Below are 12,985 nucleotides of genomic sequence, written 5' to 3'. Positions count from 1 at the left end.
AGAACACCTCGAGCACCCACTTCCCTTCTACCTGCCTCATTACTTTTTGTGTGTGTACGGAAACTGCAGGTTCACTTCCGTCACTCATTCATTTTTAACCTTTCAGTACAAGGCACTGAAAGAACCTTCTATACTTCTAAAGCGTTATGTGCATGGTCTGCTTTCATTGGAAGGGCTAGGGAAAAAACAGCTAATTTTTCTCTTAACCTTTCCCCCCCTCCTATGTTTCATGACTAACGATGTAATTTAGGTTTAACAAAACTGCTCTGTAATAGCGTAACATTAACTTTCCTGAGTTTTAACTATTTTCACAATAATCATGATAGGTTTTGTTATTTTTACTACACTTTAAGATAGAAGCAATTTGAAGTAGAATGAAAATAATGTATATTAAGGTACAGGATTCGTATTCTAGGATTCAAGCAAATACTGAAACCATTTAAATATATTCTTTTGAAGAATGAACGGGATTAAGATAAAAAATTGCATATTAATAAGAAGTAACCAAAATCTTATGTAGTATATGGAACGGGCACCTCTTTGTTATGCACATTACTGCAATAAAATCAGGACTCAAAAGTTGACAGAACCCAAGTCATACTAAAGCTGGTGTTGGGCTATCTCTAATATATACTCTTCTAGGCACTCAGCTATTGGCACACAATACTTTATACATTAATGACTACAGTACAAGATCAGAAGTGGAAGTTGAACGGTTTGCGCAAAGTTCACATGATCCACACATGTTACAGGGCGCTATTTATAACATAGCGCCCTTAAAATCACTCTGCCCTGGCTACAATACACAGAGTAATTCTTCATTCAGCACATTGCCTGTGAGCTTAACATGTGTCTCTCTCCTGGTGCATCTTACTTTTAGGAAACAGATGCTAGGAGATGTTTCTCTAACTGTCTCCTCAGTCTGATTTTTTTTTTTCAGACATGACACCGAGGATTAAATTAATGTATACATTGTTCAGGCATTGGTGTTAGATAGACAAAGATGTAACAAGTGCATTTATAGTGTTGGGCATTGTTTTGTGATGGAACAGATCTTGGTCACAATGACTTTAGTTATGGAGCAGAGCTGAACAGGATATGGAGCATATGAAATATTTTCCTATGCAGCAAAGTAATCTCTAGTGAAACCTCTGGATACAATCCAAGTTTATTATCCTCAGAAGGACATGTTTGCAACCTGCCAGGTTCTCAGAATTGGTAGCAGCTTTGGATTCTGCCTTCGTAATCACATAACAGCAACTCCAAATTTCTTCCTCGGTACCTAACGCGCACACTCCTAGAAAAACACAAAACAATGAAAACAGCAATAGGCTGCTGAAATAGAATATAGAAATCCTCCTTAAAGTAGTAACTTTGAACATCATTATTAGAAACAGCAGATTATTAAAAATGACTTCTAAAGTATTGTCATTTTACTCAATTTATATTAAGTCTTATTTGAAACAGGCTAAATCATGTGGGTAATAAAGTACTGAGAGATATTTTCAATTAAGAATTTCATGACCATATTAGACCTACAGAGATAGCTCGGTGTAGTGCCAGATGGCAGTCGCTGAATGAAAGAGTTAATCTGATTTACGATTGGTCTCCTGCAGCTTCTCATGATGTGCTTCCCAGAAAGCTTAATGGAACAGAAAAAGTGGTTACTAATTAGATGTTGTTTTATCATTTCTTTATTTATGACATAGGAATAATCCAGAAAAGATCAGACATATAAGAAGAAAAAAACATTGGGTAACGGAGTAAGGAATATAGCTTTTCCACCAAAATTCTAAAATGATAAAGTATATGAGTGATCTCACAATACAATGAGATATTATACTAAGCAGAGTCTAGGATAGGATATCAGACTTTATCCTTTTGTGTCCAGGGAAACCAAACTAATCTGATTGGTGAGATTTATTCTGAGCTTGTGCTATCTGTTTTAGGTGCTTTAAAAGAAAACAATATAGACAACAATATAGTCTGTAACCAACTAATTGTCAAAATTGTGTCTTGTACCACCACAATATTAAGTTCAGCGCTGTTTTTAATAGAAATGCAAAGAGAAAACTTCTTATATCTCCAAACCTTCGTCCATGTCATGACCTTTCGCAGGAGTCTTAAGTTAGTCGTCCAGGCGAGGTGGCCCCCATCATGGGATTCTGAGCCCACAGTCACAAAGAGAGAATATCCTTCCCAGTAAAAGGGTCCACCTGCTTGAAAGTATTTTGAAAGAGAGTACATACTTTAGCATTATTATTTATTAACTGTTATTTATATAACACCTACATTTTATTTACAGCTTTAGAGAGACTATTTAATCATTCACATTATTTCCTGCAAAACAGACACACACATACACACACTACCGATAACTTGATCAGAAGCCAATTAAAATCCTGAACCCGTCAACATATCCCACAAACAAAAACAGTTTCCTCCAATCCAACAAGTGTAATTTGACCTGGCACTGTCTGAAGGAAATTGTTGGTAGTCCAAAAATGCTAACAACATGCATGTGTAACACAACCTTATAGGAGACCGTAATGAAAATGTTATTGAGTCAATCCCTGTTTCGGCCACAGCAAATTACTGAGGAAATTAGGGTTAGCTGAGAGCAACTCGTATTAGAGCCAATACAAGCTCGTATTTGGAAGATTACATATTGACAGAAATGCCACTGGTGTAGCTTGATAATATTTGCACATGTCTGGAACCACTTATACGGTATGCCTCTATGTAGTCTTTACTAAACTGAAACTGCCCTCTCTAAAGTAACAAATGACTTACTCTCAGCTACATCCATAGGTCACTTCTCTCTTATTATACTCCCCAACCTCTCTGCAGCTTCTGACACCATTGATCATTCTTCTCCTCGCCACCCTTCACTCCCTAGGTCTTCATGAAACAGCTCTCTCCTGGTTTGCCTCCTGTCTAACTGGCCGATCTTTTAGAGTCTCTCCTTCAGATTCTCCTCCCTCCTCTTCCTCTTTCTATTAGATTCCCCCAAGGCTCTGTCCTTCGCCCTCTGCTCTTCTCTCTCTACACCACCTTTCTCTGTGAATTTATTCAATCATTTGGCATCCAATACCCCCTCTATGCTAATGACACACAAATATATCTTTCCTCCCCTGACCTCTCTCCTGCCTCCTTAACCCAAGTATCTAGCTATCTCTCAGCTGTAGCTACTTGGATGTCACAGCACATCCTCAAACTCAATATCGCCAAATCTGAGCTCATCATCGCCTCCCGCCAATGTCGCTGTCCCTAACAATATCTCCCTTTTGGTTGACAACATAACTCTCTCTCCTGTCACCCAAGCCTGCTGCCTTGGAGTCACCCTTGTCCCTGCCCTCAGCTTTACCCCTCATATCCAGTCCAAGACCAAACCCGGCAACTTCCTCCTACGTAACATCATGAAAATCCGCCCCTTCCTTTCTCAGGAAGTAACCAAAATCCTCGTCTTGACTATTAAAACCTCCTTCTCACTGCCTTTTGTGCCTCTCACTTTTCGACCTTCTATCCATACTGATTATTTATGACATAGGAACAATATAAACGACAATATAGGCTGTAACCAACTAATTGCAAATGTCAAAATTGTGTCTTGTACCACCAAAATATTATGTTCAGAGCTGTTTTTTCTAGAAATGCAAAGAGAAAACTTCTTATATCTCCAAACCTTCGTCCATGTCATGAACTCTCGCAGGAGTCTCAAGTTAGTCTTCCAGGCGAGGTGGCACCTATCATGGGATTCTGAGCCCACAGTCACAAAGAGAGAACATCCTTCCCAGTAAAAGGGTCCACTTGCTTGGAAGTATTTTGAAAGAGAGTACATACTTTAGCATTATTATTTATTAACTGAATCAAATCATTTAGTCAGGAAACTGGTAAAAATGTTATATTCATATTTATATTAGAAATGGGTCTGAAGCAATGCATTTGTTTATGGAATACAGAAAGAGAGGTTACTACTATGTCTGGGTAATTGTTGGATACATAAGTATAAAGTGATGCCAAATCAGAGCCGGAAAAAAGCATTTATAGTAGATCACCAAAGAGCCCCTCGGGTCCTAGTTTTTCAGATCTAAAAGTCTTAAGAGCCAACAATAATTCTTCAGCTGGTCTGTCAGCATTTAAACTCTGTAATTCATCCGGAGATATTTGTGGTACATTACAGTAAGTCAAACAAATAGTATCAGTAAAGAAATGCATCAGTTTCTTAAATTATGAAATAGTATTAGACACTTTAAACACTGGAGCTAAATACACATTGGAGATTTTATATGAAAGTTCATGTTCAAATTGTTGTTCCCCATTACTCATTCTCAGAGCCGGATTAACATATTGGTCTTTCTGGGCTATAGCCCAGGGGCTTCGGGCAGCAGGGGGGCCCTAACAAAGATTTTAACTTAATGATGGCAATCGGGTCCCATTGATTCAAGTTAGGCAGGCGCAGCTAACAGCAACTCTGATGCTGTTAGCTGCCTTGCTGTCAGTGTGGGCGCTGTGCGTAGCGTGCTGCTTAGCGAAGGGGTCTCGTGAGACTATCTCATTGTCTCACAAGACTTCCTCACTTACCAGCATGCTGTGCAACCTCACCCTCACTAACAGCAGGGCAAGAAGAAAGAAGAGGTCAGTGGCGGATCCAGGGGGGGCGATCGGGGCAATCGCCCCCCCCCCCCTAGCGGGTGCTTGCTGCCGGCGGCTGCACACTATGTGCAGGTCCGTTCGGCAGTGACAGTGTGCTGCCCGGCTGCTCTGATTGTGTTTAAAACACAATCAGAGCAGCCGGGCAGCACATTGCCACTGCCGAGCGGACTTGCACATATTGTGCAGCCGCTGGCAGCCTTGAAGTCAAAAAGGGGGCAGGGCCTAAATCACCCCCCCTAAATCACCCGGGGTAGGATACTTTTCTAGATCCGCCCCTGGAAGAGGTGCCACCTGGAGCCTGCAGCAAAAAGTAACCGATAAGCTTATCTGTATGGGGGGAGCGGAGGTGATACACTGGGGCTGAGGGGGGCCTTTACAAATTACTGGGGACCTCTTAGCCCAGGGGCCCACATTGGCTTAATCTGGCACTGCTTATTCTGGATGCAAATAAGGCCAAGATCTTCTAGTGTAGGAATCACCCCTCAGTTTGTAAATCTATCCTTTATATGGTCTACAAGACCTTTCCAGAAAGCAGGACAGTTGTACAAGGCTTTTTTTTTCTAAACTTGGTGATATACTAGATAACTGTAGAGATTGCTGTTTCTAAGTGTGAAAAAAAATGATCAACAGTAGCTGAATCTTGCTTTACATCAATTATGTTCAAGGGATGAAAAACATAGGGTAATGCTTCATCCGCTAGTGCAGTTACATATATAGGGCATGATTCATTAAGGAATGTAAATGCCAATATGTGCCGTATTTTGAGAAAAATCGCTCTGCGCATGCCCAGAACTGGACCATATGTCAGTGAATGCAGCAACGTCCGATTCAAGCTTCTCAAATGCACGTGTTTGTTGTACTTGTACCAGCTACAGGTTGGGTGTAAGTGCCTAATGATGACGGTCGGGGGGGCATGCTAGAACATGTGTTTGCATTCATGACCAACTGTAAAAATGTATTTTATGTACAGTAGACATTCATAACATTCTCATAAATGTATTTTATGGTGAAAATACATTTTTTTTCTTTTTAATGATTTTATCATTAATGCCTATATTATTAACAGGTGACATTATTCGTTTTGGGGATTTTTCTGTGTGTTGTTTTGTGAATTTATATTCCACATATGTATTGGACGTATCCTGCAGTGTATTGTCTGTTAGAGTAGAGAGCACCTACTCCCATATTCAACAAGAGACATATCTTTACATTCACTCCTTGTTGAATACAGACATACATATGCCCGATTTATGTGCGTGTTTTTTTTAAATAATAAGTTTGTTTTGCGTGCCTTAATGAATCAATCTCATAGTCCAAATTGTACTTGCCAAAGCCGTATGTCTACCAGCCAGATGGCTGACCGATTCTGAAGTAAAGTGAGCTACCTTCTGCAGTCCAGGGTTGTCTTATCAGTAAAAGTCAAGTTTAGGAGTCCTAGGTCCACGTAGAGGCTCATTCAAAGCTGTTGTAGCAGGTGTCTGGAGAATGGGAATATCTGCAAGGAGACAGGCAAGAAAAGTTGCAAAGTGACACAGAGATATTTCTCAAAATTGAGCCTGAAATGGGGTTGTAAATCCATGCAAAAAATAAATGAATGCTTTCCTACACCTAAATATAGAACTAACTTGGTTACAAACAATCATCATCACTATTTATTTATATAGCGCCACTAATTCCGCAGCGCTGTACAGAGAACTCACCTCAGTCCCTGCCCCATTGGGCAGGACTTCAGAGAGTGCTTAGTGGGCTATATAGTATTGGGCTATATGATCCAGTCACGCAGCAATGTTGGTCAGGGGGTCAGAGAGTTGTTGTTTTGTGTGAGTTGTGTAAAGGGTGGTAATAGGGTAACCTAGGGAGGTTAAGAGGGTGGAGGGTGGTTGAGGAATATAAAATGATGGAACGCTTCACAAATTTGCGTGTCATCCTTGCGCAGGGGCCATGCTACTCTTCTTTGTATCGTTCCAATTTTAGTATATGTGCTGCTTTTGTTCTTTCTTGGGGCTTAGTTCCTTGCTGCAACAAGTTATTTGAATATAATTTGAAGTGATCCGCTGCAGGCTAGGCGGTGCTCTCCTTGTATTAGTGCTCTCTTCCTTTGTACTCTTCTGTGTTTGTTAGAAGTTGGAATTTGATATGCCTGCCTTGTGCAGCCACTTCCTGATCGTCATGCTCCTCTTATTGAATGCTAAGCACCTATTGTTAGCAAACAAAGAACACAATTTTAGAATAATTCCAGAGTGCATTCATAGGATATTACTCAAAAGCAAAGTAGTCAGATGGTAGAATATATCATTACATATCTAAATGTCTCTGTATTAAAGGAATATGAACTTCTTAATAAAGTTCTAACGGATCTAAACTGTAAAGTAGCTCATTTATGTTTCACATTATCCAGAGCGTTGTTATAACTATGTATAAACTATAGTTTCAGAACTAATTAGACCCTTAGGATGTGCTAATCGTGTGTAAGATATATACATTATTTTGTTAATCCTTACCCTTGACCATTTTTCCTGAAATATTAAAATAAGATGTAGTTAAATGTGTTTATTTATTCAGTGCAAAAAATATGTTAAAATATATTGTAATATTAACATGCTTTAAGGTAGTGCAACGAAAGATTCAATGAAAAAAAACATTTGGCTCACATATCTGAAAAACTGGATTAACAGGTAGGCAAGCACGAGTCCGGTATTATGTTACCAAGAAAATAGAAGTACTGACTGCATAGACAGAGTCTACAATCCAGAGATCATTGCACCTTCTCACATGGTACCTATGTAAGGTGACATTACTGCAGGCATGTACCACTAGATAACATGCGGTTAGCTAATCTCCCAATGGCAGCTGTCGCACTGACCCTGACATGCCATCTACAATACCACCCAGATTCCATTTCCTTGTAATTTTTATCTAGGGCACACTGGTTGGGTTTTAGGTATGTAATTTGCTATACAATGGCTGGTGAGCTGATCACAGTGTTTTGGGTGCTAGTGTTAATGCTTGTATCAACCTAATGCACAGTATGTCATGTTACTGGAAATGATTTATATCTGTATTACTGCTCAGATGAGTTGCAAATACATCACTATTTAAAGTGTTGTCCAAATTAACCCAGATATAAATTATACATTTGCAACACGGTGGCTAAGTGGTTAGCACTTCTGCCTCACAGCCCTGGGGTCATGAGTTCAATTCCCGACCATAACCTTATCTGTAAGGAGTCTGTATGTTCTTCCCGTATTTGCGTGGGTTTCCTCTGGGTGCTCTGGTTTCTTCCCACACTCCAAAAACATACTGGTAGGTTAATTGGCTGCTATCAAAATTAACCATAGTCTATCTCTGTCTGTCTGTCTGTCTGTGTGTGTGTGTGTGTGTGTGTGTGTGTGTGTGTGTGTGTGTGTGTGTGTGTGTGTGTGTGTGTGTGTGTGTGTGTGTGTTAGGGAATTTAGACTGTAAGACCCAATGGGGCAGGGACTGATGTGAGTGAGTTCTCTGTGCAGCGCTGCGGAATTAGTGGCGCTATATAAATAAATGATGATGATGATGATGATGATACATGGCTCTTCAACAGCGTATTATAAAAGTACTGCAATCAGTCAGATCCATGTACTCCTGGTTACTAAATACAGATCAAAGCACTAAATCCATAGAAACCGATTGTCAATTAGCCATTATCTGTCTAGTGCAATTTAGACATTGAAATAAAATGTCTCATTGGTTCTTTATTGTTTCTGTGCAGATTTCTTTAGCTACTCTCACAAAATTCATTCAACCCACAAAATACACTCCATGATCATTGGGCCGGATGTAGGATGTATGCCTATTTGCGTAGTATAAAATCCGCCAACTTGTACATCACATGCCTACAAAACAGGCAGCAGGCATATGCAGATTTGCTCCTACTTGTGAATGGGACAGGGGAGGGTAGGGGCAGTCTAATGTAGGCTGAGTAAAGTATCAATTTCTGGTGTCTGAGGGCAGGTGCAAGTACACACTGATGATGATGATGACAGTCGCAGCACTAGCTAGCTGCTTCTTATTGGCTGATTGCAGACACCCCTCTGGTGCTGATAGGTGCTTCCTTCATTGATTGTGCAAATATTACATGATTTTGTGAGTGGTTTTTTTTAGCAATTTTATATATATATATATATATATATATATATATATATATATATGTGTGTGTGTGCATACAATATTGTCCCCAGTACTATAATTAATATTTTCATATTTGATATTTATCAATGTGCAAATATGTGCCGTTGATTGAATGTAAAATGATGTTTCTATGATTTATAGACGAAAAGATGTTGCATTTTTAAGAATTCGCCTCTTTATTGTGCATGTAGTAAAAGTCATAAAAGGTTGATAAAAGCCAATTAGTCTCTACACAGCCCTCTTCTGGTGAACTCACAGGAGAGGAGGCCTGGGGGCTGAAGCAGCATATGATTTATACTCCAGAGCAGACCTGGATTAAGGCTATGGGGGAGCAGGGCACTTAAGACCAGTCTAAAAGTAAGAGCATACACCCATTAATCAGGGATAGTTACTTACCCAATTTTTAGCCACAATCTTCTGAATATAAGACACTATTAGGCCCCTTGATCATCTAAATGAATAATTGGGTCCCCTTGATTATCTTAATTAGTAATAGTGTTCCCTTGATAATGTACATTGATTAAAAATAAGTCTTGATGATTACAATTAATAAGCATGGCCCCTTGATGATTGTATTTAATAATAGTGCTTCTTTGATGATTATAATTAATAAGCGTGCCTTTGATGTTTGTAATTAATAAAAGTGTCCCTTTGATAATTGTAATTAATAATAGTGCCCCCTTAATGATTACAATTAATAGTAGTGTCCCTTGATTGGAATTAATAATAGTATCCCTTTGATAATTGTAATTAATAATAGTGCCCCCATAATGATTACAATTAATAATAGTGCCCCTTGATGATCTTTATTAATATTAGTGGCCCCTTGATTACTGTAATTAATAATAGTGCCCCCTTGATAAGTGTAATTAAATCCAGTGCTACCCTTGATGATATACTTACTTACTTTAGGCCTGTTAATTCTGCAGCCCACGCTGTATGCAGATACAGAGAGACACTCCTGACTCCCCTCAGAAAAGCAGTGGTGACGTAATAATGCTGCAATGTTTAAGCGAGCCAGGAGTGACTGCATAGGGTAACCCCCCCACGCTTAATCCAGCTCTTGAGATCAACGTGCTGTTGAGGAATTTGTCAAATATTTCTGCTTGCTCCAGTACAGAAGTCAAAAAATAAGCATGAGTTTTTGTTTTTCTACTATACTCCTTTTATTTTAGGATTAAGTTTTGCACAATTTTACATTACTGTTTTACTTATTTTTGATTACTCACGCATTTGACTATCTTGTTATATTAAATTCCATTTAATAATGTTTAATAATGTTCTGTCTTTGCGTTCTTAATCCATTCACATGCTAGTTGAGCTAGATCAATTTATAATGCTAGGTATTGTCTGGTGGACTATAAGTTTGATGATAGTGGGATATAAGTTTTGGGAGAACCTAAAAGTTTGCAAAGTGCTGGCTTTGAAAATAACTCTTGGTAGTGACAATTTTTTTTAGACAGAGATATGCAGGCTCAGGTGAGTGCTCTTTGTGACAGACTTCTTGTCAGAAGCTGTGGAGGGGCAGGATCTGGAGGATGACCAGATCTAAAATAATGTTTCAAACATGTCTCAGGTCCTGATTCCATTTATGTTTATGTGTTGAATATCTTATGGTCCCGTCTGTTGGATATTTTATCCAAAAGCGTGCGTGCTTCTTGTGTGAATCAAGTTAGATTCTGCTATGTCAGCTCCATTTCTATAGCTGCAATGTGCTACTTCCACATAGTTTTATCTAATATATTTGTCTTTTGTTGGTTTGTAAATAAGACAGGCACTGAACTTCTCAGTCAGTTTGCTACTATCTTTAAAGGTTAATTGAACTTTCTTTTTACTTTTGCTAGAGATTCTTGAACTCAGTCATCTGAGGAATTGATTGAAGTATTGAGAAAGTGATTTTATTTGGAACGGTGTTATGATCTGACCCTTTGGACTCTGACTTACATATATTACTGTGTTATATGTAATTTAAAAAAAAAACCTGCCATTAGTCTGCTTTGCAGACGTCATATAGACTCTTATAGACACTTATTAATCAACAACATACATATTTGGAGGCACCAACTGTTTTGCAGCTTGGGTTTATTTTCATTTACTACAATTCATTACTTGCCCATTCTTTGTCCCAAACAGGCAGTTTTGAGGTGTCACATACATAGTACACTTCAAGATAACACAGATAATGCTCTAATAAGTTTAATTTATTGGCTTTTGCTAAATGAATATTTCTTGGTTCATTATGTGTTTTCCATAAAATTTTTTATGACATATATCTCAATGTCATCTGTATAATACACAACAAGGTGCATCCATAATCTCTTTGCATTCATTTTCCAGTGTAATTCACCAAATACATATATATTTCTGATTTATATTATGAACACCTTTGTGTGCCATCCTGTATTTCAAGGTGTGGGGTTTTATTTATTTATTTGTATTGTATTATTAATTTACATAGGGAATCCATAGTGAACATTATTTGTTTATATTTCCAAAAAATATAATACTTTACAGTGCTATAAATAACAATACTTTATAAATGTACAATAGATTATTATTATCATTTATTAATAGGGCTCCAAAACCTTCTGCACCGCGGTACATGGCGGTAGTACAAACAAGGTAGACACTGGTTACATAAGCAAACAAAAGATCACATAGCACAAGTAGAACTGAAAAACGTGGGTAACAAATATAAGCAGTAATACAGGTACAGTAACACTTTATTATGTTGTGCTTCCTCTTTGGTGAGGGAAATAATGGTTTTATGTAGTAATCCTTATATGACAGAGAATTGAAACTGCCTGTGAATAACTATGTTTATCATAGTCCACTATCACATAATGGCCAACTGCTATCAAGCATTAGATTTGGGCTAAAATTGTAGTAAATAATTCATACTTGTCAACTTTTAGGATCTCCCATCCTGGAGACCCAGATGGGAGATCCTGGTGTCAAGCGCTGAGGTGTGGCCGTGCAGAACGCATTATTAGGCCCTGCTGCTCAAATGCTGTGATTCACGGGTATGCTCTTTGACCTTTGAACTGTGGCTCCTGGTCAGGAGCTAAAATGAAGTATAGCGTTCCAGGTGCCAGCAAAGGCAGATTGAAAAACATTCAGCTGCTCGACTGAGGGAGAGCAGCCACATCTTGTGACCTCCTCTGGGCAGTCACAGTGTCAAAGACAATTCAATCAGGGAAGGAGGAGAAGAGAGTGTAGTGTCCTCTCCCTCCGGGCAGGCTCCAGCAGATAAGAGTGGGAGAGGTAAGTAAGGGGCATGTGAGATCTAATGGCATGTGAAGAGGCTAATGGGCATGTAAGGAGGTGTCATGGCATTTGAGAAGAAAGAATGGGTGGATGTATGTTAGCATGTGGGGAGGTTCGATTGGCATGTATGCAGTTTTTGGGAGGTCTGATGGCATGTAAGGGGCATGTGTGGAGGTCTGATGGCATGTATGAGGAATTTGCGTAGATCTGATGGCATGTGTGGAGGTCTGATGGGCATGTGGGGAGCTCTGAGGAGCATCTGGAGAGACCTGTTGGAATGCAGAATGCATTTGTGGAGAGATCTGATGGTAGGTCCAAAGGTCTGATGGGCATTCGGAGAGGTCTGATGGGCATTTGAAGAGGCCTGATGTACATGTGGTAATATGTGACAGGCTTTTCTAGGGGAGTGATCCGATGATATGTGGAGAGGCTGATGGGCATGTAAAGAGGTAAGAAGTATTGTAGACACAGAAGCAGCGGGAGCTATTGTGAAGAGACTGTAAGTTCCCTTTGAACTATCCTCCGCTGGACACCGCAGCGAGGTAAGAGCTGTGCTGATTTGACGATTATTATGAACTTTTGGCAATGTTAGATATTTTCACTTTAGCCTAGCAAGATATTGTAAATTATGTTATATTATCAATGTGTATGTACAGTATGTATGTGCATGTTTACCTTTTATATATGTGTGCATATACACAGCATAAAGTTGGCTCTTCGCAGTACCTATAGATATTTTCCGACTCCTGGTCTCTGACTAGTTGACCACCCCTGTTATACAACCATTAGCCCAGGTGTCCCAATAATAAAGACTCTGGCAACAGATGAAATTAAATTCAATAAAAATGCATCTCCAAGTTATTTAAATAAAACCATTTAGGTAAATAAAACAAATGTT

At 39.0% G+C, this 12,985-nt stretch overlaps 1 non-coding gene across 1 annotated transcript; it reads right to left on the bottom strand.

Annotated features, from left to right (window-relative positions):
* Nucleotides 1-6,547: 6,547 nt before the first annotated feature.
* On the bottom strand, nt 6,548-6,650 carry LOC142137202 (U6 spliceosomal RNA). The gene has a single exon (XR_012687848.1). It is a non-coding gene; the product is annotated as a U6 spliceosomal RNA (small nuclear RNA).
* Nucleotides 6,651-12,985: the final 6,335 nt, after the last annotated feature.

This window comes from Mixophyes fleayi, chromosome 1 (genome assembly GCF_038048845.1).
Source record: "Mixophyes fleayi isolate aMixFle1 chromosome 1, aMixFle1.hap1, whole genome shotgun sequence".
Classification (NCBI taxonomy): domain Eukaryota; kingdom Metazoa; phylum Chordata; class Amphibia; order Anura; family Limnodynastidae; genus Mixophyes; species Mixophyes fleayi.
This window is presented reverse-complemented; position numbering and strand designations above follow the sequence as displayed.